This window comes from Salvelinus alpinus, chromosome 1 (assembly GCF_045679555.1).
Source record: "Salvelinus alpinus chromosome 1, SLU_Salpinus.1, whole genome shotgun sequence".
NCBI lineage: Eukaryota > Metazoa > Chordata > Actinopteri > Salmoniformes > Salmonidae > Salvelinus > Salvelinus alpinus.
In genome coordinates this window covers 82,548,244-82,575,316 of record NC_092086.1, presented here as the reverse complement: position 1 = coordinate 82,575,316, position 27,073 = coordinate 82,548,244, and the positions used below count along the sequence as shown (strand labels likewise).

Below are 27,073 nucleotides of genomic sequence, written 5' to 3'. Positions count from 1 at the left end.
GAATCTCCTGACTGTGGTGTAAGGAAAACAATAGATAGGGATAGTCACTGAATCAAAAGCTCAACTTGGCTCTAAATGACAGATTATACTTACTGGTCCTCCCTTTTGGTTGGACTCACTGTTCTGCTTCTTCTTGGGAAAAGGTTCCTTATTGTAACTTAATGGACCAAGACACTGTTTTTCTTCTGTTCTCATGTCACCGATATGGAGGTTCAGATTGATGACCGGTGTCTGATACAGAGACCATGGCTCTGCTCCCCAGTTCAGACTGTAGCTCTGTTGAACATAGGATTGATGACCCTCCTTTGTGCTCTGAGGAGTCAACTTACTGAAGGAAAGCATATGTCATGAAGATGTGAAATGATTGTTAATGGCGCTGTATCATTCGTGGGGGACGACATGTTTACTTGTTTCTGTCTGTATGCATTGCTATCTATCTTTTATATCTTGATGTTCCAGTGGCTACCTGATGATGATGCTGCACTCTATCCTACAATTGTACCAAAAACAGTATGTTGTTGTCATATTTGTAAGGCATTGTGCGGTAACCATAGAGAATGATAGAGGACTCTAGGGCCCAAAAGCTTGTTTTAGCGTGGGGAGCGCCATTGAGGACTTTCACCATTTTGAAGTAGTCAACTGGGTGAGAATTCCTATGGGTTAAGGAAGGAGCACATAATTCCATCCATGTCATCAAGAGGGATCAGCCAATGAATTATACTTGTGAATAAACATTCCATAACAGGTTGCAGTCAATCGCCAACCTTGGCTTTATATGCACCCTTTCAGTTTGTTTACCAACTCATAGAAGTAGTAGAAGAAGAAAATGGACTACTTACTTCAAAATGGAAATGACCTCAATGGCGTTGCCCGTGCAGTCACAGACGCCATAATGAGACAGATACAATGAAGAGTCCTCTATCAATCTCTATGGCAGTGACACACACAAGTACATTCACACATACACACACCCCTCCACGTACTGTCTGGAGAGGGGCCTCTCCCTGACTGGAAGTGCTTTCCCTGTGAATGGGTAAACAGAGCCAGACTGTTGTGGAGTGGGGCGACCCTCGGTAAAGTGAACCCCCTGGCCCTACTGGTCTGTTCTACTGAGAGCCTTGTTTTGGTTTCAGGGGAACCAAGGTCATCCGCTCCAGCTGTTGTTAATGCACCAAACCCCCCTACCCAAACTCTCTCTCTTTCTACCTCTCCCCTGTTAGAGCGGATGTCTTCACAGGGCAGACTAGGAACCCCTGGGATTGGCTGTTTCAGGGCAGGAAGCTCAGCTCTAACACACACACACACACACACACACACACACACACACACACACACACACACACAAATGCCACATGCAAATAGCTTCACTTAACATTCACCTACAGTAAATCATGTAAAACTGTCATTGGGAGATTTGCGTGAATCTCAAGCACCCGTTACAAATTAGGATTCAGCCATGATTCTTGAACATCTGCTTCTGGCCCCATCACCAAACATCTCCATCTTTGCAGTTATTCACATGGCTGCGGAATCCACCTTCATGGGAGCTCAACCATGGCAATCAGATATCATGTCCTGCATGCATGACATGATCTGTTGATTTTGAAGAAATTTTGAAGAAATTTTGAAGAAACTTTGAAGAAAAGAAAGAAAATGAGTGCTAGTCATAAAAAACATTTTCTTTCAGTTATAATTGCTGAATCAAAATGTTGGTCTGGAATTCTCCAGTGTAACCTTGTTGCAGCTTCAGGTGAAGGACCTGGCAGCAAGAGATGGGAGAGTGGTCCTGTCATGCTCAGTTGGTACACTCTTAGAAAAAAGGGTTGCAAAAGGGTTTTTCGGCTGTTCTATAGAATAACCATTTTTGGTACCAGGTAGAACTATTTTGGGTTCCATGTTGAATCCTCTGTGTAAAGAGTTCTACCTGGAACCAAAAAGGGTTATTTAAAGGGTTTTCATATGGCGCTTGCATTGCCAGGATCGTGGGTTCAATTCCTGCTGGGGCCACCCATATGAAAAAGTATGCAAGCACTACTGTTATTCGCTTTGGAGAAAGGTGTCTGCCAAACGACATACAGTATATAGGTATAAAGCAATAGAGGAAGAGGGAGATATGGAAATGCAGAGACTAGAGATTTGTAACCTGTCCTTTATTCCTGGAACATCAGCAGTAGGAGCCGTACACATTCACTGTACACATACCCATTGCAAAACTCCAATGTGCTTTGAATGGCAAAAAAAGTTCAAAGAGCAAGGTGCTATTCACAGCCTCGTCTCTAGACTGATGAAGCAAAGCACCCCAGGATCAGTGCTCGGGAGGCAATGTTATCCCTGGATAGGCAAGCCACAGTTGCAGAAGTCAGCCCACTTACTGTTGTGGCAAGAACCACATGCCTTTCCCGTCTTTACCCAGAAAGCATATGCTTCTGAGGGAAAGAAATGACATCATCTGGGGTTGGGAGGTCTCCCCCCCACTCTATCGACACAGTTGTTTCAGACAGCGTTCGCTCCCAGGGCCGTTGCGTTAATTGAAACCAGCGCGTCGTTGTTGTTTCAGGTTTGCGACTCTTCTAGAATGAGCTCTTCTAGGTTGTTGTCATGCCGTAATGCGCTGGGCGGCGAGTGTGTCATCTAGCCTTTGTGTGTGTTTGTGTGTGTGTGTGTGTGTGTGAAACCTGGTGGATGTGAAAGCTGGGTCTCAGCCAGCTGTCTGTGGTAGTGCATGCACAGCTGCCATACCCCGGATTTCACTGGTCTATGGAAACAGCCGGTTAAGAGAAGAGTCATCACGACATCCACTCTTTGGAGCCATTGGACAGGGAGCCTATTATTGGACTTTGTAAGCAAGTGTTCTCATGAACTGCCAGTCCCTGTCAAGATGAGCATGTTGCAGGCACATGGCAAGTGTCCGATTTCATAGGAAAAAATGAAAAAATATAGTTATACTGTGCAGCTTTTTAACCGTCTTCGTCAGGTTTAGAACCTGTGAAATTGCACCTGTGAAATTGGCTGGATGTGCGTGCACTAACTTTGTCAGACTTTAACCAGAAGGAATCAGTCTTTGGTGGTGAAGCAGACAATAGATTTATTGTCCGTAGCAATGAGAACTAGATGTTTCAAAGGGGACATAGTTCTGCACTTTCAAGCATCCAGTGTAACCCAGTCATAAAGGCACAGAGTCTACGAAGGTCCAGAGCCAATGGAACACACATTTTGACTCAAGCTGTCCATAATGTTGAGGGAACAAAACAGATTCTTTTTCAATCAGTTTCACAGAATTTTCTTCATATGCCATGTGCTTCCCATACTCACCCGTGTCCTTTTGAGTTCCCATATGCATCCAATCCATTAAAGGCTTCGTAGTCTCTGTTAAATGTAATTTTACGTCAAGGGAAAAAAATAGCATTGTGGCTGTAATATTTCACTTGACTCATATTTTTGTTCTGCTTCGATGGCTTTCATGACAGGGCCTTGAGAACGCTGCCTCAATCATTCGCTTTCCTCCACTAAAACCCAGGCTTTGTAGTGAGTTGTTATTTGCTGGGTTTGGCATGATTCTTACTTGATTGATACTCCCTGGACTGTATTTTAAGTGACCATAACAAATTACTGTTGAGCAGTATTACTAGACATAAGCATATGCATTTGGTAATGCTATTATTCATGCACAATTTGTCAGAGGTCAAAAGGTTATTATTTATTACCCTGATTCCAAAATGTGAGTAGGGAACTCAAGTGACCAATTTACGGTTGCTGCATTGACGTGCATTTACAGTGCCTTCAGAAAGCATTCACACCCCTTGACTTTTTCCACATTTTGTTGTGTTACAACCTGAATTTAAAATGGATTACATTTGGATTTTTTGTCACTGGCCTACAGACAATACCCCATAATGTCAAAGTGGAATTATGTTTTTAGACATTTTTACAAAGTAATTAAAAATGAAAAGTTGAAATGTCTTGAGTCAATAAGTATTCAACCCCTTTGTTATGGTAAGCCTAAATAAGTTCAGGTGTAAAAATGTGCTTAACAAGTCACATAATAAGTTGCATGGACAAACTCTGTGTGCAATAATAGTGTTTAACATGATTTTTTTATGACTACCTCATCTCTGTACCCCAATCATACAATTATCTGTAAGGTTCCGCAGTCGAGTAATGAATTTCGAATACAGATTCAACCACAAAGACCAGGGAGGTGATGACAGTGAATGTCCCTGAGTTGCTAAGTTACAGTTTTAACTTAAATCTACTTGAAAATCTATGGCGAGACCTGAAAATGTTGTCTAGCAATGATCAACAACCAATTTGACAGAGCTTGAAGAATATTTTCAATAATAATGTTGCACAATCCAGGTGTGGAAAGCTCTAAAAGACTTAGGCAGAAAGACTCAGCTGTAATCTCTGCCAAATATGCACCTACAAAGTATTGACATACAGTACCAGTCAAAAGTTTGGACACACCTACTCATTCAAGGGTTTTTCTTTATTTGTATTATTTCAAGGCACACTTAACAAGCATGGCTACCACTATCAGGGATCAAGGTAGACCCAAGTGCAGACTGTGTGTGAAGTAACAATGTTTATTGTAACAACAGGGGCAGGCAAACGACAGGTCAAGGCAGGCAGGGGTTGATAATCCAGAGTAGGAGCAACGGTACAGGACGGCAGCCAGGCTCAGGGTCAGGGACAGGCAGCGTGGTCAGGCAGGTGGCCTCGGAGACAGGACAGGCAAGGGTCAAAACCAGGAGGGCGAGAAAAGAGAAACTGGAAAAAGCAACAGCTGAGACACAAAACACTGGTATGCTTGAACAAACAAGACGAACTGGCACAGACAGACAGAAAACACAGGTATAAAAACCCATGGGATAAGTGGGGAAGATGGGCGACACATGGAGGTGGGTGGAGACAAGCACAAGGACAGGTGACACAGATCAGGGTGTGACAACCACAGCATTCTATCTTGTTGGCGCTTGGTGGGACTATCATTTGTTTTTCAACACACCTCCAGGCTGTGTAAGGGCTATTTGACCAAGAAGGAGATTGATGGAGTGCTGCATCAGATGACCTGGCCTCCACAATCCTCTGACCTCAACCCAATTGAGATGGTTTGGGATGAGTTGGACCGCAGAGTGATGGGAAAGCAGCCAACAAGTGCTCAGCATATGTGGGAACTCCTTCAAGACTGTTGGAAAAGCATTCCTCATGAGACTGGTTGAGAGAATGTCAAGAATGTGCAAAGCTGTCATCAAGGCAAAGGGTGGCTACTTTGAAGAATCTCAAATATGAAATATATTTTGATTTGTTTAACAGTTTTTTGGTTACTAAATTATTCCACATGTGTTATTTCATAGTTTTGATGGCTTCACTATTATTAAACAATGTAGGAAATACTAAAAATAAAGAAAAACCCTGGAATGAGTACTGTAGATGTGTCCAAATTTTGGATTGGTACTGTATGTAAATGAGATATTTCTGTAATTCATTTTAAATAGATTTGCAAAAAATTCTAAAAACATGTTTTCACTTTGTCGTTATGGGGTATTGTGTGTAGATGGGTGAGAAAAAAAGTTATGTAATCCATTCTGAATTCAGGCAGTAACATAACAAAATATGGAATAAGTCAAGGGGGTTTGAATACTTTCTGACGGCACTGTATATAATGTTCCTTCGATCCACAGTTGGGAATGGACTGAGTATTTTCCTCCAGTGCATCATTAGATTATCCAGAACTCCCTACTCACCAACCAAAGGACACAAATCATCCCCATAGTGCAGAACAACCAAACAAGTGTGCATCTGAGGAGACTAAGAATAGAGACATCAAATACAAGAATCATTCATCTCCAAGTCCCCATAAACATTTGTATTGTTTTGTCTGGAAATCCAGGAGCACAACTATTTCAGGAGAGTCTAAGAACATATTGTAACTATTCCAGACACCCCAAAACAACCTTCAAAAAGCCACGTACCTCTCGTTTATAAACAAATAACCCACTGGGCCCTGATGTCAATTAAACGTATATATGCCACATTGGTTCAATGTAATTTCATTGAAATGATGTGGAAACAACGTTGATTCAACCAGTGTGTGCCCAGTGGGACGGCACTGACCTGGCTGACCTGAAATGTGTTGTCTGCTAAAGGGCAGGAGCCGGCGAGGCATTGGCATGGCTCTGAAGTGTGTCTGTCTGTGTTATGCTCTGAGTGGCAGCAGACATGATTTATGGAGGGTCAGCGGGACCAGCTGGAGAGGCCTGGTTGCGTCCCTGACTTCTGTGGGCCAGCCTGGAATGCATTTGTCCACAGAAGGAACGAGACCCAGGAAAACCCACCACAGCCTTTGTTGTGACCAAAGGAGGGATTTGGATGATAAGTCCTTGAAAGAGAGGTCCACTTGCTTTTCCAGCATGGCTTGAGAATATTTGGCCACTTTGCTTGGCTTAAGTTCTTCATGATCTACAGTGGAAACACTTAGTTTAAGGGGTTTTCTACTTACTTTGATGCTGTGTCTTTATTCCCACACCATTTGGAGACCAAAGATATTCCAGAGGGAGTGCAATACTTTTTCATACTTTTGCTATACTAAAACAAACATGAAAATATCCTCCAAGGAACTCCACAGCAACTTGTATTGGAACTTTAAGTCAAACTTATTTTGAGTGAAGAATCTCTTGTAAGTGGAAGCAAGCAGAGAGAGCAGTGTTCTGTGATTGTCTGCAGGCTACAGACACTTATCTGCGTGTTTGGTCAAATATTTGGACAGACTGAGCCCCCTCGGGACACGGGTTGCCTTTCTCAGAGGGAGCCCCTCTCCCAGACTCAACTTGGGTTACAGTGACCAGATTTCAGCCGTGGCTGGAGCTGCTCTCACAGGAACATGCCAACCGCTTTGTTTTGATTCACGTCCTGCTAACTCAACCCTCCTAACCTCCCCCAACCCACCACTCCCATCCACAGACTGTAAGGCATTGAGATATCCCTGGGAAAGCACCCGTAATAGACCTCTCTTAGTGTAGTGTGGGGGTCTGGAGTCTAGACTAATATCTTAAGCTTTGTCTGTACGTGAGAGTCACAAATCATCATCACCACTCAGTGGTATGAGTCAGTGGCTTGAATTCCAGGTGCAACTAAATACCCCTTAGACTGGTAAAGTAGTGGCTAATTTAATGATGTATCGTGGCAGACACTTGGCCATGTATGTTACAGAATGATGTTTGTATAGTAGGTTCAATTTAACATAAATCACTGGCTCGAGCAATAGAGTGATAGTCAGATTTAGCCTTGGTTTTTTGGGTCATAATGCTGAATACATTGGCAGCTTTCAATTGTTTCAGTTGCTATTGACCCCATTTGAGTTGGAATGAATGTCTTTGCGAAAGGTGCATTTCAGCCAAAGTCCCATAAGATATGATCAAAGGTGCGTGTTTTTCGATGTTTGCCTAACCTTTGGAAATGTGTCTGCTAACATTTTTAGAAGTGGTCGAAATGCCTGGAATAATTGCATCCATATGGAGCCATGCAGGGCCTGCTCTCGTCACTGTGGAGCTAGCCTGTCAAAAGGAAGGGTCAGACATAGTCTGGCTAAGAGAGGGAGAGAAATACAGAATAGGGGTGGTGGTGTAATGGAGCAAGGTAAAGAGAGACTTAATTTATGGCCCTGGTCCAAATCCGATAGCGTAGGAATACATGATATGCAGGGTCTGCCTGCCAGTGTTGGGGTGGATGGGTGAGAGGCACCTTGACCCTGGAATTCCTGTGACCTCAGGTTAATCCTCCCCGTGGGTTGTCACCAGTACCTCTTGGTTGTGAGGCTGAAGCTAATTGTCTTGTCTATTCAAGAGGATTTAGTTCGGTCACAATGTCAAAAAGTTAGGAAATCACTGCCTCTAGTCATGGGTATCACCTCCTGTCACACTCCAACTACAATGGACTGGGAAGAAATTGCTTACTATCTTTTAAGCACACAAGAAGAGTTGACTGTTCAATGTCAGCTGATTATTTACAAATCAGTGACATCTGCTTATTTTCTCTGGAAGTTATGGCTTTGAATTAGAGGTCACGCAGACATAAACATTTTAATATTTACTCAGTCTGTATACAGTAGGTAAGGACCATTGGACAATTGATTCATTCTGATGGTCCTTTCGCTACCTACATATTACACGGCAGGCAAGCGGTACTAAATGCCTCCAAGTGCATTCACTGCTCAGTGTGAGTGAATGTGTACAGTATGTGTGCATGTTTTTTTAAACTTCGTGTGAGCATGAATTATACTGTGGCCTGTAGTATGTAGCTCCCTCTCTTCTCTTCTTCACTCTCTTTGTTTCTCTCTCTCCCGATCCCATCTTTTCCTCCTGTCTCTGCCTAAGTGGACCAGTAAGAGCTGAAGATGGGAGTCAGTTCAGTAATAACCAGACTGTTAATCTGTCTGTGTGCTGTAGGGTTCCCAGACAGCAGTCCATGTAAGCCAGCACACTGTTCTCACTGCTCGGTAACAGCATCCCTACAGCCCCTGCACCCAACCGTACTATCCCAGCCTCCACTTATTGTATTGACCGGCTCCATAAATCAAATAGCGGCTAAACTCCCACTGCGTTTGTTTAAATCACTACTTAACTCGGTTTGTGGCACACCTAAGTCTCTCATGAGATTGTTTGGACGGCTGGGAAAAAGCCTGCTAACGAAGCTGGAGCCTGAGTCTCTGTCTGTGGTAATGACCACTGAGGAGGATATCCCCATTATAAAGCAATAAATCTGAGGCGGAACATCGTCGTTGGGTTTTGGAGATTGGCGGTGGCGAGTCTCCAGCACTGCTACAGCATACTGTAGCTCATCCTGCCAAAAGCAAGAGGCGTCCCTGAGCACTTACAGGACCGTGCAGTCATGGAGCCACTGATTTCTCCTCACTTATCTTTATCGGAAAAGATAGTCTAATGAAAACCATTTGGAAAGGGGTTTTTGGACAATGGAACACGAACTGTGACCAGGGATAAATCTGAGGTTTTATTGAAAATTCCTGGCCAAGAAAAGTTTGAGCCGCAACATGCAGATGGTATGTACAGTTGAAGTCGGAAGTTTACATACACCTTAGCCAAATACATTTAAACTCAGTTTTTCACAATTCCTGACATTTAATCCTAGCAAAAATTCCCTGTCTTAGGCCAGTTAGGATCACCACTTTGTTTTAAGAATGTAAAATGTCAGAATAATAGTAGAGAGAATGATTTATTTCATATTTTATTTATTTCATCACATTCCCAGTGGGTCAGAAGTTTACATACACTCAATTAGTATTTGGTAGCATTGCCTTTAAATTGTTTAACACGGGTCAAACTTTTCAGGTAGCCTTCCACAAGCTTCCCACAATAAGTTGGGTGAATGTTGGCCAATTCCTCCTGACAGAGCTGGTGTAACTGAGTCAGGTTTGTAGGCCTCGTTGCTCGCACACGCTTTTTCAGTTCTGCCCACAAATTTTCTATAGGATTGAGGTCAGCGCTTTGTGTTGGCCACTCCAATACCTTGACTTTGTTGTCCTTAAGCCATTTTGCCACAACTTTGGAAGTATGCTTGGGGTCATTGTCCATTTGGAACACCCATTTGCAACCAAGCTTTAACTTCCTGACTGATGTCTTGAGATGTTGCTTCAATATATCCACATCATTTTTCTTCCTCATGATGCCATCCATCTATTTTGTGAAGTGCAACAGTCCCTCCTGCAGCAAAGCACCCCCACAACATGATGCTGCCACCCCCGTGCTTCACGGTTGGGATGGTGTTCTTCGGCTTGCAAGCCTCCCCCTTTTTCCTCCAAACATAACGATGGTGTTTATGGCCATTTTTGTTTCATCAGACCAGAGGACATTTCTCCAAAAAGTACGATCTTTGTCCCCATGTGCAGTTGCAAACCGTAGTTTAGCTTTTTAATGGCGGTTTTGGAGCTGTGGCTTCTTCCTTGCTGAGTGGCCTTTCAGGTTATGTCGATATAGGACTCGTTTTACTGTGGATATAGATACCTTTGTACCTGTTTCATCCAGCATCATCCCAAGGTCCTTTGCTGTTGTCCTGGGATTGATTTGCACTTTTCCCACCAAAGTACGTTCATCTCTAGGAGACAGAATGCATCTCGTTCCTGAGTGGTATGACAGCTGCATGGTCCCATGGTGTTTATACTTGCATACTATTGTTTGTACAGATGAACGTGGTACCTTCAGGCGGTTGGAAATTGCTCCCAAGGATGAACCAGACTTGTGGAGGTCTACAATAGTTTTTCTGGGGTCTTGGCTCATTTCTTTTGATATTCCCATGATGTCAAGCAAAGAGGCACTGAGTTTGAAGGTAGGCCTTGAAATACATCCACAGGTACACCTCCAATTGACTCAAATGATGTCAATTAGCCTATCAGAAGCTTCTAAAGCCATGACATCATTTTCTGGAATTTTCCAAGCTGTTTAAAGGCACAGTCAACTTAGTGTATGTAAACTTCTGACCCACTGGAATTGTGATACAGTGAATTATAAGTGAAATAATCTGTCTGTAAACAATTGTTGGAAAAATGACTTGTGTCATGCACAAAGTAGATGTCCTAACCGACTTGCCAAAAACATAGCAGTTGAAAAACGAGTTTTAATGACTCCAACCTAAGTGTATGTAAACTTCCGACTTCAACTGTATACAGTAGGTATCACACACTATCAGTAGATGAACTAAGAGTGGTTGTACTATGTTCCATTCCATTACAAATCCCAGGGCATTTTAGGACATGACAGCCTGGCCCCTCTGCCCTTGCTACCAAATACTAATTGAGTGTATGTAAACTTCTCACCCACTGGAATTGTGATATAGTGAATTATAAGTGAAATAATCTGTCTGTAAGCAATTGTTGGAAAATTACTTGTGTCATGCACTAAGTAGATGTCCTAACCAACTTGCACAAACTACAGTTTGTTAACAAGAAATTTGTGGAGTGGTTGAAAAACGAGTTTTAATGACTCCAGCCTAAGTGTATGTAAACTTCCGACTTCAACTGTAGGTTCCATTTGATAGTAGAGAAAGAAAGTGAGTGCCTGTGACGATTGTTAGTCTTCGACAGTCAAATGGTGACTTAGATACCTTGAGCTTATGTACAGAAACTCCCTAGAAGTCAGCATAAAAGACAGATAGGCATAGGTCTCCTTCTCCCCCTTCCAGATTTCTACTGGTATGGTCAATCAATCAAGCTTCCACCCTCTCCTCGTCTTTCTCTTCTCTTTTCTCACTCCCTCTCTCCTCTTTACTTTTGTACTCAAGGCTCAAGGCCTTGGCCAAAGGGCCTCTCAGAACTTGTGACCTGTGTTCGGTTGATCTAAGAAAATATTTTGGTGAGGCGCTTGCTTGAAAGGATGTTCCATGGAGAGTTGGTCAGCTCCAACCCCCAAGCAGCCCCCGGCAGTCCACTTCCTCCTCTGCTCCATAGGAGACCAACACGGACATCTGACGGTAGCAGATCCCATCTTTACCAATTAAGGGCAAAATCCTCCTCGAAACATTTCGGTTAGACCAAATATATACGCCCCACTGCGTCAAGAAGCAGCCTGCGTGTTTCAGTGACATCAAACATGGGATGGAAATGCAGTACTCCGGGCCATGTCTTGACATTCCCCCTCATCGCAAGACATTAGTGATGTGCTCCCCTACTGTGAACACTCTAATGGGAAATGCGGTCAGCCTTCCAAAGAGGGGGATGTGCCTGTTCCTTTAACTCCTTTTAACTCTCTGATCACAGACAAGCCTATGTGCTGCTGAAATGTAAGAGCATAAAACTAATCTCCAATCAAGAGATTATCACCACTTTAAACCACAATGACCGTAAGCAGTAGTCCTTCTGAGATACACAGATCATCAACTCTTTCTGTTGTTTTAGTTGCTGATGGGGTTTTGATGGAGTTCTCCAGCAGTGATCTTGGGGTGTGTTGTAGAGAGAACCAGGCAGTGTTTATGTAAGGTCCTGATGAGTTCTTCCATCCCCTCTGGTTGTGAGACTGGAGGGGAATCACAACGCCGGGGGACTCTGGAGCCTGGTTCTCATTTCCCCTTCCACCTCGGTCCCCCCTACTTCCCTCGTCCTCCGACACGGCCTTTCTGATGCCTATCTCTGGCTGAGCAATGTCCGGGGATATTTTGTAGTCCATATCTAAAACATTAATGGGGCAGTGGTTAAAGAGCTCAACTGGGGCTGTGCCAGGACCTGCCCAGTGCTCCTCAGTGCCCCCATCTCTGCCATGTATCCATCCATCCCTGGTGCTGCGTTGTGAACACTGGCTTTCTAATTTATCTCACCTGTGTTTTATGTTTTTAGAAAAAAGGGATCATCGAAATTTGGGAAATGCCCTATTGCTATTCTTATGTGGAAGCTCAAACAGTCAACATGTTTGATTACATTTCAAGGTGAACAAGGGTTTTTCCCTCATGGTAACTGGAAGTGATTGATAACTCTGTCATGAAACCCAGATCTACATATGTTGAGTCCCCATTGTTATTTTTCAGGTCAATGTGTTTAATGGTTTTGGCAAACAGACTTCCCAAGACTGGGTCGTGTTGGGTTGCATTGGGTCACGTCGACCCATATATTTCTCTGTAGTACAGCCACATAAATTTGAGCGTGTGTGTTACAATGTAGAGACGTGTCCGGTAAGAAGTGGTTTGAGTGGATATGTGTTTGTAGTTCATTAATGCACCCCAGATGTAACAGGGTTAACTCACACAACCTTGCACCTTTGCCTGGAAATCTGCCATGTAAACTCTGTTTCTGTTTGTCCTCAAGTGAACTGATTATAATGCAGATTATTTGTTTTTCCATAACTTGTTTCATATCATCACATGGCTAATTTAACATCTGAGAACATTCTCCACCATTCACATGAATTCCACATATTGCTGTCGTCTTGCAACTTACTGATTGATAAGAGTATGGAAAACATAAACAGATGCTAGCTCTACCTACCGTAAGGAAAAACATACATTAGTTTACTATTATTAACGCACTACAGAGATACGGTTCATACGCGCAAACAGTGGTTTGATTGTGAGAACCAAGTTTGTATTTTTCTTGAATAGGAAGTTCTCAAGCTGGACCGGCCCATATCGCTTAGTAGCAAGCAATAACCACAACCTTAGACTGGAAAAGATAAATTGTCCCATTAAGCTTCCGTCAGTTGTTCATCCAACTGCCAATATATATCAGCTTTGGTAAGTGATAATCAAAATGGAATGGCATGACACATTGCACCAAGGAACATGAGAACCAGGCAGACAGACAGATAGACAGTGGAGCGCAGTGGATTGCAGAGCAGGAAATGGTAGAAGACAGCTGAACGGGACAGGTGGACACACTGTGGCCCCACAGGCCGTAAGAGAGGGATCCGGCTCACTTCCCTAGAGGTTAAGGGTTAGGGTTCAGGTTCAGAGTGGGACATAGACTCACACTATGCCAAATCAAATCAAATCGATTTATATAGGCCTTCTTACATCAGCTGATATCTCAAAGTGCTGTACAGAAACCCAGCCTAAAACCCCAAACAGCAAGCAATGCAGGTGTAGAAACACGGTGGCTAGGAAAAACTCCCTAGAAAGGCCAAAACCTAGGAAGAAACCTAGAGAGGAACCAGGCTATGAGGGGTGGCCAGTCCTCTTCTGTCTGTGCCGGGTGGAGATTATAACAGAACATTGCCAAGATGTTCAAATTTTCATAAATGACCAACAAAGTCAAATAATAATAATCACAGTAGTTGTCGAGGGTGCAACAAGTCAGCACCTCAGGAGTAAATGTCAGTTGGCTTTTCATAGGAGATCATTAAGAGTATCTCTACCGCTCCTGCTGTCACTAGAGAGTTGAAAACAGCAGGTCTGGGACAGATAGCACATCCGGTGAACAGGTCAGGGTTCCATAGCCGTAGGCAGAACAGTTGAAACTGGAGCAGCAGCACGACCAGGTGGACTGGGGACAGCAAGGAGTCATCATGCCAGGTAGTCCTGAGGCATGGTCCTAGAGCTCAGGTCCTCCGAGAGAGAGAAAGAAAGAGAGAAAGAGAGAATTAGAGAGAGCATACTTAAATTCACACAGAACACCGGATAAGACAGGAGAAGTACTCGAGATATAACAGACTGACCCTAGCCCCCCGACACATAAACTACTGCAGCATAAATACTGGAGGCTGAGACAGGAGGGGTCAGGAGACACTGTGGCCCCATCCGATGACACCCCCGGACAGGGTCAAACAGGCAGGATATAACCCCACCCACTTTGCCAAAGCACAGCCCCCACACCACTAGAGGGAAATCTTCAACCACCAACTTACCATCCTGAGACAAGGCCGAGTATAGCCCACAAAGATCTCCGCCACGGCACAACCCAAAGGGGGGCGCCAACCCAGACAGGAAGATCACGTCAGTGACTCAACCCACTCAAGTGACGCACCCCTCCTAGGGACAGCATGGAAGAGCACCAGTAAGCCAGTGACTCAGCCCCTGTAATAGGGTTAGAGGCAGAGAATCCCAGTGAAAAAGCGTGTGCGAGCAAGGAGGCCTACAAACCTGACTCAGTTACACCAGCTCTGTCAGGAGGAATTGGCCAAAATTCACCCAACTTATTGTGGGAAGCTTGTGGAAGGCTACGCAAACGTTTGACCCAAGTTAAACAATTTAAAGGCAATGCTACCAAATACTAATTGAGTGTATGTAAACTTCTGACTCACAGGGAATGATGAAAGTAATAAAACCACAAATAAATCATTCTCTATACTATTATTCTGACATTTCACATTCTTAAAACAAAGTGGCGATACGAACTGACCTAAGACAGGGAATTTTTACTAGGATTAAATGTTATTTTGCGAAGGTGTATGTAAACTTCTGACTTCAACTGTATATAAAGGGGTAAGGTGACTAGCCATCAGGATATATGATAAACAGAGTAGCAGCAGTGAATATGATGATTGTATGTGAGTGGGTGTGCGTGTGTGTAGAGTCAGTATAAGTGTATGTGCATATTGTGTGTGTGAGTAAATTATGGAGTGTTTGTGTGTGTGCTGGAGTGTCAGTGTGCGTGAGTATGTAGGACCCTGTGAGTGTTCATAGAGATTTTTATCAAATACATGAGTCAACTCAGATAGTCCGTGTAGTCATTTTGTTAGCTATTTAGTTAGCCATTTAGCAGTCTTATGGCTTGGGTATAGAAGCTGTTCAGGAGCCTGTTGGTGTCAGACTTGATGCACCGGTACTGCTTGCCGTGCGGAAGCCCGAGAGAACAGTCTATGGCTTGGTGTCTGGAGTCTTTAACCATGCTCTGGGCCTTCTTTTCACACCGCCTGGATGGCCAGGTCCTGAATGTCAAGGAGCTCAGCCCCAGTGATGTACTGGGCTGTCTACACCACCCTCTGAAGCACCATTTTCAGTCCCAGGGTCCTAAGCTTGGTGACGAGCTCGGAGGGGACTATGGTGTTGAACGCTGAGCTGTAGTCAATGAACAGCATTCTCACATAAGTATTCCTCTTATCTAGATGGGTGAGGGCAGTGTGGAGTGCAATTGAGATTGCGTCATCTATGGAGCTGTTGGGACGGTATGCAAATTGGAGTTAGTCTGGGATCATGGAGTTGATGTGTTTGGGGGTACGGTTTGTCCCACTTTGAGTTATGAAGAGGATGGTGTTCAATGCAGACAATCTTTGGCCAACCTGTTTTCCCATAAATTCCTGCAGACTCATTGTGATAGCGGCACGATCAAATCCTCTCCCTGGTGTTATTTGCTTGGGCTTGTAGCATGGGAAACAGGAGAACACTGAGAATGTTGTTTGGATGATAAAGACATAAGAGGAGCAGCTGCACACTGTAGGAAACTGCGGAGAGCTATGAGAAAACAAGCAGGACACAATGACTTATTATGGTTTGACTTCAAGTTCCATCTTCCATCAAAGCATCATGGCTGGGGACAGTGGACGTGGAGTGTAGAATGACTACTAAAAGTATCCCCTGACAAAGTTTTACTTTAGCATATGTATCCTCCACTAGGGTTCAGATATCTTTTGTGCAATGCTTGCCCAAACTGAAAGCACATTTTTCCACAGCTCTTTACTCAAATCACTTTGACTCCTTGAGTTACCTTGAGTTAGTATGTTGGGGAATTGACAGTCCACCAGGAAGTGTGCCTAAACTTGCCACACTGTGACCTCCCGTAAATCTGCCAGAACTAAGGAGACTGAGAAGACACAGCCAGGCCCAACTCTGACTGACCGCTGAGGGAGGGGTGGGGGCTGGCCACTTCTACCGGGGAGCTCCATTTAGCATTCAGCCACATGCCAGCTGATTGCAGAGCTCTTTGTAAGCCAGCAGTTTAATCAAGCTTCATTCCTCCAACTCAAGTAATACTGTAATTCCAGAATCTGCCATCATTTTGAGACGTCCTTTATAAGCAACTGTTTGGAATGGGATACTTCGCAAAACAGCTGGCGTACCCATCTGTCGAGTAACTAAACACAGTTAATACTTCACAGTGACCTTTCTGTGTCTATGAATGAAAAAGATGTGTACCTACACACTGAAGAAAGCTGCAAAGCCAAAACGTCTGTGTACGCTATCCCTGATGCAGTGAAAATAATACAACAATCCAAAAATGTAGTAAGCTTTATGCAACATCTTTTTGAGTGCGGACCCATCACACCTTTTTATTTATCTGAATTCACAGATTTTATGCACCAACCAAACTTCTGGGAGAGCTCAATGGTCCCCTTTTGATGTCTATTGGCCTACAGAAGAGACTGCTAGTTTCATTTAGGAGCTTTAAAAAAAAAAAGCCTAGATGGCTACATGGCTCCCTGTTTTAATCAGATAGCACAATCAGCCCTGTCAACAGTCCATCCATCTTACTCTTAAACACAAAGCACTCTTAAAGATTTCTGTGCGTACGTACGTATGTACATTTTAGTGCGTGAGTTGTAAACCTTAAAAGGGCCGTTAAGTGAGAGCATATGACCCCTGTTACTGTACAGTACCAGAAGGTCTGAATTACACAAGGCATGGAATCATTCATTCCTTTGAGCATTTAAAATTTCGCATAGTTTTGAGTGTTCGAGCTGAGAAATGTGTCAAACGCTCCTCAGCAGGGAGGTCTCCCCCTCACGTTGATAAAGTCTGCCAGATCCACCCAGCTCCGTTTACATCTCTGAGTCTGACTCAGTCAGATGATACCACCACTTTATTCTGAATGGTCGCGCATAACGCAGTAATAAAGTAGATGAAGTACAATGAATGGTATCCGCAAGGTCTCTAAGTGCCTTATATTATATGGCGATAACCATCTCATCAGGCACAACAGACATTGAAACAAGAAAACGTAGTTAGAACAGTTCATGTCAATGGAATCACTAACAATGTAGGTTTTGTTAGTTTTAAGACAGACACAGGATCTGCAAGTTTGTGAGTGATTGTTTAGAATTCGTCTTGTTGTTGTGGCTTGGGTTAGTTGGATTGGGGCTAGACATCGCATAGGGGACGAGAAGAGGGAATGTCCCCCATTTGGTCTTTTATGACAATTTCACCACTAAGTAGTGGCTTGTGCTTTGTTTTGAGCTGTGTTTGTGTGATCAAGTCTATTTTGTTTATGGGTACAGTCAGACAGCTAGAGACCACCTCAGAGAGTGGTCTGTCAAATCTGCACCAGGGAGACCTAGTCTAACAATCTCATTCTGCAAGAGGTGGTATACAATGGTCTGGATCAGGATTAGCTTGCAGCTGGACTCATGCAGTATAAATATTGTGCTTTACACACTGTACATACTGTAAAATAGGCATAGGAAGAGGTTGTAGACCCATTTGTTTTGTTTGGGGGATGTGCTATTATTAGCCCAGCTCTGTCGATGAGGGAGACTGGTGTTTTTATGCCCTGAGCTGCAAAGCAACATTTCCAGAAACATCTTCCTCCACAACTATGTGTCGATGGGTGTGTTCCGTGAGTGTGGTGAGATTGTTTATGTGTATTTGTTTTGCGTGTAGTTTATTGCAATGAACTTTTCACCGTGAAGATGCTTCATAACTCATCTGTTCCTCTATTCAAGTCGGTGTGTGTGTGTTTGGGCATATGTGCGAAGCGTGCATGCGTATGGTGTCTACATTTCAAAACCTCAACTGTCCTTATCATCTGCTTACTGCCTCTCGTGAACCAGTGGAGTTGCTGCCAAAAAATGTCCAATGGGTCCTCCACCCCATCTCTCCATCTGGGAAAGTATTCACCTCTCTGGGTCTGCATACTTCATTGTCTTCAGGGGGTGTCTCCCTCTCTCGCTCTCTTTTACTGCCGACTGAAGAGAACATCTGTATTTTCCACCTCCTCTCCCCTGTCCAGTGGTCTGAAGGTAGACCTTTACCCAGTGGTACACTACACCGCAGGAAAAGCACGCCTGGGTTTAGACCAGACAGCAGTCTGTGCCAGGATGTCGGACTCTGGGCGCACTTCATCTTTTGAAATGTGACTCGTATAGACTTACCTTAGCCTCAGATCCATGGAGCAGAGACAAGCACCGTCAAGGTCAACAGTTCATAAATTCATATCTCTTACTGTGGAAGAGGAAGAAAGGAGGAGACGTTGACTGTACACTGTACGGTATCTGTAACAAAGTAAGACAAAAGAAATATAGCAAGAACTAAATCCATCACAGAACTATGTATCATAATGGTTTTAAAAGACAAGATGGATCCACCCTAATAGCTACACCGCATGAGGTGAAAAATACTAGCAGGTGTGGAAGATAAGTTATCTGTCTACAAGGCTGTTTATGATCGGTATCTTCCTCTTATAGAGGTAGGGATAGACATTGTACAGTCACCCCCCCCCCCCCCCCCCCCCCCCATTGCACACTGGGCCAAATCCTAACTTGAAATGTGCAGGCATCATTTTTGTGTAATCATGTATTGATGGCAATGATAGTCTTGAGCAAACTGACAAAATACTAGCGTGTACGCTAGATATCGAGGCTCCATCCTGCTGGACATGATCTGTTTAACATGATGCCAAATGAGGCAGCAATTACAGCCTATAACTCTTCAAGTTTGTTCCTGTGTTGAGGAGCCAGTTTCTTCACTTCTGCCCATCCTGCACGTCCACCCTTGACCTCTGTGAGGCAGCAGGAGGAGGAGGCTCAGGGGTTCAGGTCAATATGTGGCTGGGAGTTTCTCCTCAGGGGTAAGTGAAAACAGGTCTTTATGAGTTTAGACAGGCCACAGTCTGGCTGTTAGTTTAGCGGCTCATCTATCTTTCACTCTCTCGCCCCAAAATGTCAACTAGTTTTTTGTGCTGAAACTGCATCTCCTGTCCTGTCTCCTTTTTTAAACTATTTCTTTTTTTATTTGGTAATTTTCTGGTGTGTTTGTGTGTGGGGGGGGGGGGGCATGAAACTCATATAATTTCATAGTTTGCTCGCATCCACCTTTGGGCTGCTACTCAAAATAAACTTTTTTTAAGTACACAAATACAAAGTATTGATCCACATGATCATACCACAAGAAGTAACAATAAATATAGCATGTAAAGGAAAAAAATCAACAAAAAGAAGTGAGCCTCCACCCCGAACCTCCCATCCCATTCCCCCAACCCCACCCATCCAGCATGTCTCCATCCAACAATCTACTTCCCGCCCCCCCATCCGGAAACCATGTTTTCCACGCCTTCACCCCCCCACCCCCATCAACTAAGGTTGCTTGTCAATGACTCCTCCCCCCATACCACCAATATATACTGTATATTTTATTTGTATGTTTGGGCTTTATAGATTTTGGGCTTTATCTGAGATTATTCTTTACAAAGTCAAGTGTATTTGAGCCAACATATTATTTTGCAAAAGTGCAGCCTGCCAGCAGCAATTGTCTCAGATTTATTGAGATTCAAGGAGCTATCATCGTTAAGCAACATAGTAGATGCAAAGCATTGAATATTTACATTCATGCATTTCGAAATTAATTTTGTAACTTTGTCCCAGAAGCATTTAACTACAGGGCACTCCCACGTCAGATCAGTCGTTTCAGGAGTCCAGATCATTTATTTATAAATACCCTCATTGGATGGTTCGGTAGTTGTGTTCCCAAGAGACTCCATAGGCCAGCATAGCTGACCTAAGTTGTAAATATAGAAAAAAGTTGTCAAATCTTGGAATGTTCTCAAACCATTTTTGTCCTTGATATCGGCAAGGGTACGAATTCCACATTTGGACCATTGAGGGGATGCAAAAGGCCGCCCTCCAGATCGCAAGGCATTATTATGAAATATTGGAGAATGGGCATGCCATTTTGATTCCCAGTTACATTGTTTTAACATTTTGCACCAAATAGAGATTGTGTGAGCAATAATAGGAACAAAGCGTAGAAGACCACCTCTTCCAGGTCAATAGGAGACAACATATATCTCTCTAAACTCAGCCAGGGTGCGGAAGAATCATGTCTAAACCAATTTAGGATGGGACGAAATGCTAGTGCCTGGAAATACAATTTAAAGTTTGGTATGGATAGTCCTCCTATTTCGTTCTCTCTCTTGTAAATGTGTTAGTTTTATGCGGGATCGCGTACCTTTCCATGTACATTTTTAAACCGCACTCTGGATTTTATCCCAATAACCAGAAGAGGGAGACAATGCATTGAACTACTAAAATTCAGCCGTGGCAATATATTCATTTTGACAATAGCTATTCTGCCAGTTAAAGTAACTTATTTCAATTGACTGATTTCCTTATTAAATCAAATTTTATTAGTCACATGCGACGAATACAACAGGTATGGACCTTACAGTGAAATGCTTACTTACGAGACCCTAACCGACATTGTGTAACAGTATAACTTTAGTACCGTCCCCTCGCCCCGACACGGGCGCGAACCAGGGACCCTCTGCACACATCAACAACGGTCGCCCACGAAGCATCGTTACCCATCGCTCCACAACGGCCGCGGCCCTTGCAGAGCAAGGGGCAACACTACTAATAGGTTTCAGAGCAAGTGACGTAACTGATTGAAACGCTACTAGCGCGTACTCGCTAACTAGCTAGCCATTTCACATCCGTTACAATTGCAGTTTCAAAAAATACAGATAAGAATAAGAGATTAAAGTAACAAATAATTAAAGAGGAGCAGTAGAAAATAACAATATATACAGGGGGGTGCCGGTACAGAGTCAATGTGCGGGGGCACCGGTTAGTTGAGGTAGTATGTACATGTAGGTAGAGTTAATTCAAGTGACTATACATAGATGACAACAGAGAGTGGCAGTGGTGTGGAGAGGAAAGGAACTGTAACTCAGTAAAATCTTTGAAATTGTTGCAAGTTGTGTTTATATTTTCTCTCTCTCTCTCTCTCTCTCTCTCTCTCTCTCTCTCTCTCTCTCTCTCTCTCTCTCTCTCTCTCTCTCGCCGTTCGTCTATCACTCATTCATATATTTTTAGAGGAAAGGAACTGTAACTCAGTAAAATCTTTGAAATTGTTGCAAGTTGTGTTTATATTTTCTCTCTCTCTCTCTCTCTCTCTCTCTCTCTCTCTCTCTCTCTCTCTCTCTCTCTCTCTCTCTCTCTCTCTCTCTCTCTCTCTCTCTCTCTCTGTATATATATATATACAGTGGCAAGAAAAAGTATGTGAACCCTTTGGAATGATCTGGATTTCTGCATAAATTGGTCATAAAATTAGATCTGATCTTCATCTAAGTCACAACAATAGACAAACACAGTGTGCTTAAACTAACATACAAATTCTTGTATTTTTCTTGTCTATATTGAATACATCGTTTAAACATTCACAGTGCATGTTGGAAAAAGTATGTGAACCCCTAGGCTAATGACTTCTCCAAAAGCTAATTGGAGTCAGCTAACCTGGAATACAATCATTGAGACGAGATTGGAGATGTTGGTTAGAGCTGCCCTCCCCTATAAAAAACACTCACAAAATTTGAGTTTGCTTTTCACAAGAAGCATTGCCTGATGTGAACCATGCCTCAAACAAAGAGATCTCAGAAGACCCAAGATTAAGAATTGTTGACTTGTATAAAGCTGGAAAGGGTTACAAAAGTATATATAAAAGCCTTGATGTTCATCAGTCAAAATCAAATCAAAATCAAATGTATTTGTCACATACACATGGTTAGCAGATGTTAATGCGAGTGTAGCGAAATGCTTGTGCTTCTAGTTCCGACCATGCAGTAATATCTAACAAGTAATATAACCTAACAACAACTACCTTATACACACAAGTGTAAAGGAATTAATACGAATATGTACATAAAAATATATGAATGAGTGATAGACGAACGGCATAGGCAAGATGCAGTAGATGGTATAGAGTACAGTATATACATATGAGATGAGTAATGTAGGGTATTAAAACATTATATAAAGTGCCATTGTTTAAAGTGGCTAGTGATACATTGCATCAAGATGGCAAGATGCAGTAGATGGTATGGAGTACAGTATATACATATGAGATGAGTAATGTAGGGTATGTAAGCATTATATAAAGTGGCTAGTGATAAATTGATTACATCAATTTTTCCATTATTAAAATGGCTAGAGTTGAGTCAGTATGTTGGCAGCAGCCACTCAATGTTAGTGATGGCTGTTTAAAAGTCTGATGGCCTTGAGATAGAAGCTGTTTTTCAGTCTCTCGGTCCCCGCTTTGATGCACCTGTACTGACCTCACCTTCTGGATGATAGCGGGGTGAACAGGCAGTGGCTCGGGTGGTTGTTGTCCTTGATGATCTTTTTGGCCTTCGTGTGACATCGGGTGGTGGAGGTGTCCTGGAGGGCAGGTAGTTTGCACCCGGTGATGCGTTGTGCAGACCTCACTACCCTCTGGAGAGCCTTACGGTTATGGGCGGAGCAGTTGCTGTACCAGGCGGTGATACAGCCCGACAAGATGCTCTCGATTGTGCATCTGTAAAAGTTTGTGAGTGTTTTTGGTGACAAGCCAAATTTCTTCAGCCTCCTGAGGTTGAAGAGGCGCTGCTGCGCCTTCTTCACCACGCTGTCTGTGTGGGTGGACCATTTCAGTTTGTCCGTGATGTGTACGCCGAGGAACTTAAAACTTTCCACCCTCTCCACTACTGTCCCGTCAATGTAGATAGGGGGCTGCTCCCTCTGCTGTTTCCTGAAGTCCACGATCATCTCCTTTGTTTTGTTGACATTGAGTGTGAGGTTATTTTCCTGACACCACACTCCGAGGGCCCTCACCTCCTTCCTGTAGGCCGTCTCGTCGTTGTTGGTAATCAAGCCTACCACTGTAGTGTCGTCTGCAAACTTGATGATTGAGTTGGAGGCGTGCATGGCCACGCAGTCGTGGGTGAACAGGGAGTACAGGAGAGCGCTGAGAACCCACCCTTGTGGGGACCCAGTGTTGAGGATCAGCGGGGTGGAGATGTTGTTACCTACCCTCACCACCTGGGGGTGGCCCGTCAGGAAGTCCAGGACCCAGTTGCACAGTGCGGGGTCGAGACCCAGGGTCTCGAGCTTAATGATGAGTTTGGAGGGTACTATGGTGTTAAATGCTGAGCTGTAATCGATGAACAGCATTCTTACATAGGTATTCCTCTTGTCCAAATGGGTTAGGGCAGTGTGCAGTGTGATGGCGATTGCGTCTTCTGTGGACCTATTGGGGCGGTATGCAAATTGGAGTGGGGCTAGGGTGTCAGATAGGGTGGAGATGATATGGTCCTTGACTAATCTCTCAAAGCACTTCATGATGACGGAAGTGAGTGCTATGGGCGATAGTCGTTTAGCTCAGTTACCTTAGCTTTCCACCACAATGGTGGCCCTCTTGAAGCGTGTGGGAACAGCAGACTGGGATAGGGATTGATTGAATATGTCTGTAAACACATCAGCCAGCTGGTCTGCGCATGCTCTGAGGACACGGCCGGGGATGCCGTCTGGGCCTTCAGCCTTGCGAGGGTTAACACGTTTAAATGTTTTACTCACGTTGGATATAGTGAAGAAGAGCCCGCAGGTTTTGGTAGTGGGCCGTGTCTGTGACACTGTATTGTCCTCAAAGCGAGCAAAAACGTTCTTAGTCTGACTGGGAGCAAGACATCGTGGTCCGCGACAGGGCTGGTTTTTCTTTTGTAGTCCGTGATTGACTGTAGACCCTGCCACATACCTCTCGTGTCTGAGCCATTGAATTGCGACTCCACTTTGTCTCTATACTGACGCTTAGCTTGTTTGATTGCCTTGCTGAGGGAATAGCTACACTGTTTGTATTCGGTCATGTTTCCGGTCACCTTGCCCTGATTAAAAGCAGTGGTTCGCGCTTTCAGTTTTGCACGAATACTGCCATCAATCCACGGTTTCTGGTTGGGGAATGTTTTAATAGACGCTGTGGGGACAACATCACCGATGCACTTGCTAATAAACTCGCTCACCGAATCAGCTTATTCGTCAATGTTGTTGTTCGCCGCAATGCGGAACATATCCCAGTCCACGTGATTGAAGCAATCTTGAAGCGTGGAATCCAATTGGTCGGACCGGCGTTGAATAGACCTGAGCCGGAAGCTTCCTGTTTTAGTTTCTGTCTATAGGCTGGGAGCAACAAAATGGAGCCGTGGTCAGCTTTTCCAAAGGAAGGGCGGGGGAGGGCCTTATATGCTTCGCGGAAGTTAGAATAACAGTGGTCTAGGGTTTTGCCAGCCCTGGTAGCACAATCGATATGCTGATAGAATTTGGGGAGCCTTGTTTTGAGATTAGCCTTGTTAAAATCTCCAGCTACAAAAAATGCAGCCTCAGGATATGTGGTTTCCAGTTTACATAGAGTCGAATTAAGTTCTTTCAGGGCCATCGATGTGTCTGCTTGGGGGGGAATATACACGACTGTGATTATGATCGAAGAGAATTATCTTGGTAGATAGTGAGGTCGGCATTTGATTGTGAGGAATTCTAAGTCAGGTGAACAAAAGGACTTGAGTTCCTGTATGTTGTTATGATCACAACACGTCTCGTTAATCATAAGGCATACACCCCCACCCTTCTTCTTACAAGAGAGATGCTTGTTTCTGTCGGCGCAATGCGTGAAGAAACCAGGTGGCTGTACCGACTCAGATAGCATGTCTCGAGTGAGCCATGTTTCCGTGAAACAAAGAACGTTACAGTCTCTGATGTCTCTCTGGAATGCTACCCTTGCTCGGATTTTGTCTACCTTGTTGTCAAGAGACTGGACATTGGCGAGTAGTATGCTCGGGAGCGGTGCACGATGTGTCCGTCTACGGAGCCTGACGAGAAGACCGCTCCGTCTGCCCCTTCTACGGCGCCGTTGTTTTGGGTCGCCGGCTGGGATCCGATCCATTGTCCTGGGTGGTAGGCCAAACAGAGGATCCGCTTCGGGAAAGTCGTATGCCTGGTCGTAATGTTGGTGAGTTGACGTTGCTCTTATATCCAATAGTTCCTCCCGACTGTATGTAATAAAACCTAAGATTTTCTGGGGTAACATTGTAAGAAATAACACATTAAAAAAACTAAATACTGCATAGTTTCCTAGGAACGCGAAGCAAGGTGGCCATCTCTGCCGGCGCACGGTAAGACAAATTGTCTATAAATGGAGGAAGTTCAGCACTGTTGCTACTCTCCCTAGTAGTGGCCGTCCTGCAAAGATGACTGCAAGAGTATAGCGCAGAATGTTCAATGAGGTTAAGAAGAATCCTAGAGTGTCAGCTAAAGACTTACAAAAATCTCTGGAACCTGCTAACATCTATGTTGACGAGTCTACGATACGTAAAACACTAAACAAAACAAGAATGGTGTTCATGGGAGGACACCACGGAAGAAGCCACTGCTGTCCAAAAAAACATTGCTGCACGTCTCAAGTTCGCAAAAGAGCATCTGGTTGCTCCACAGCGCTACTGGCAAAATATTCTGTGGACAAATGAAACTAAACTTGAGTTGTTTGGAAGGAACACACAACACTATGTGTGTAGAAAAAAAGGCACAGCACACCAACATCAAAACCTCATCCCAACTGTAAAGTATGGTGGAGGGAGCATCATGGTTTGGGGCTGCTTTGCTGCCTCAGGTCCTGGACAGCTTGCTATCATCGATGGAAAAATGAATTCCCAAGTTTATCAAGACATTTTGCTGGAGAATGTAAGGCTATCTGTCCGCCAATTGAAGCTCAACAGAAGTTGGACAACGAACCAAAACACAGAAGTAAATCAACAGAATGGCTTCAACAGAAGAATATACGCCTTCTGGATTGGCCCAGTCAGAGTCCTGACCTCTATCCGATTTGAGATGCTGTGGCATGATTTCAAGAGACCGGTTCACACCAGACATCACAAGAATATTGCTGAACTGAAACAGTTTTGTAAAGAGGAATGGTCCAAAATTCCTCCTGACCGTTGTGCAGGTCTGATCCGCAACTACAGAAAATGTTTGATTGAGTTTATTGCTGCCAAAAGAGGGTAAACCAGTTATTAAATCCAAGGGTTCACATACTTTTCCACCCTGCTCTGTGAATGTTTACACGGTGTGTTCAATAAAGACATGAAAATGTATAATTGTTTGTGTGTTATTAGTTTAAGCAGACTGTGTTTGTCTATTGTTGTGACTTAGATGAAGATCAAATTTTATGACCAATTTATGTAGAAGTCCAGATAATTCCAAAGGGTTCACATACTTTTTCTTGCCACTGTGTATATATATATATGTAATACAGTACACTCAAATAACTAGCTTGTCCTGTGTGTCTTTATATGTTGAGGTGTGGTGCAGAGCTGTCAGTGTGCTCACAACAGTCACAGGCTTACGGAGGTGCCTCTCATGCCAAGTGTTAACGGTGGTGTTCGCTAAAATGGCCGACTCTTGTCATCACCTAGTTAAATGAAGGTTAAATAAAACATTTAAAATAAAAATCACAAGGCGGCAACATCGCGTCCCTGCTATGTGTAGTGTCATCCAGGCCTGTATTTATCATACTACAGGTTTTACACCAGGCTGTAATTCAGCTAGCGGCTGGGACTACTTGTCCTTCGGTCATCAGGAGAGACGCGTGAATTTAATATTTTCCCGGCAGCACGTTTCCATTTCACCTTGAGTCAATT

The 27,073-nt window shown here is 43.8% G+C and overlaps 1 protein-coding gene across 1 annotated transcript in view; it reads left to right on the top strand.

The window, feature by feature from the left end:
* The window catches only part of LOC139531762 (collagen alpha-1(XXVI) chain-like), a 49,994-nt gene that overhangs the window by 2,706 nt on the left and 20,215 nt on the right, over window positions 1-27,073 (top strand). The window lies entirely within an intron of this gene.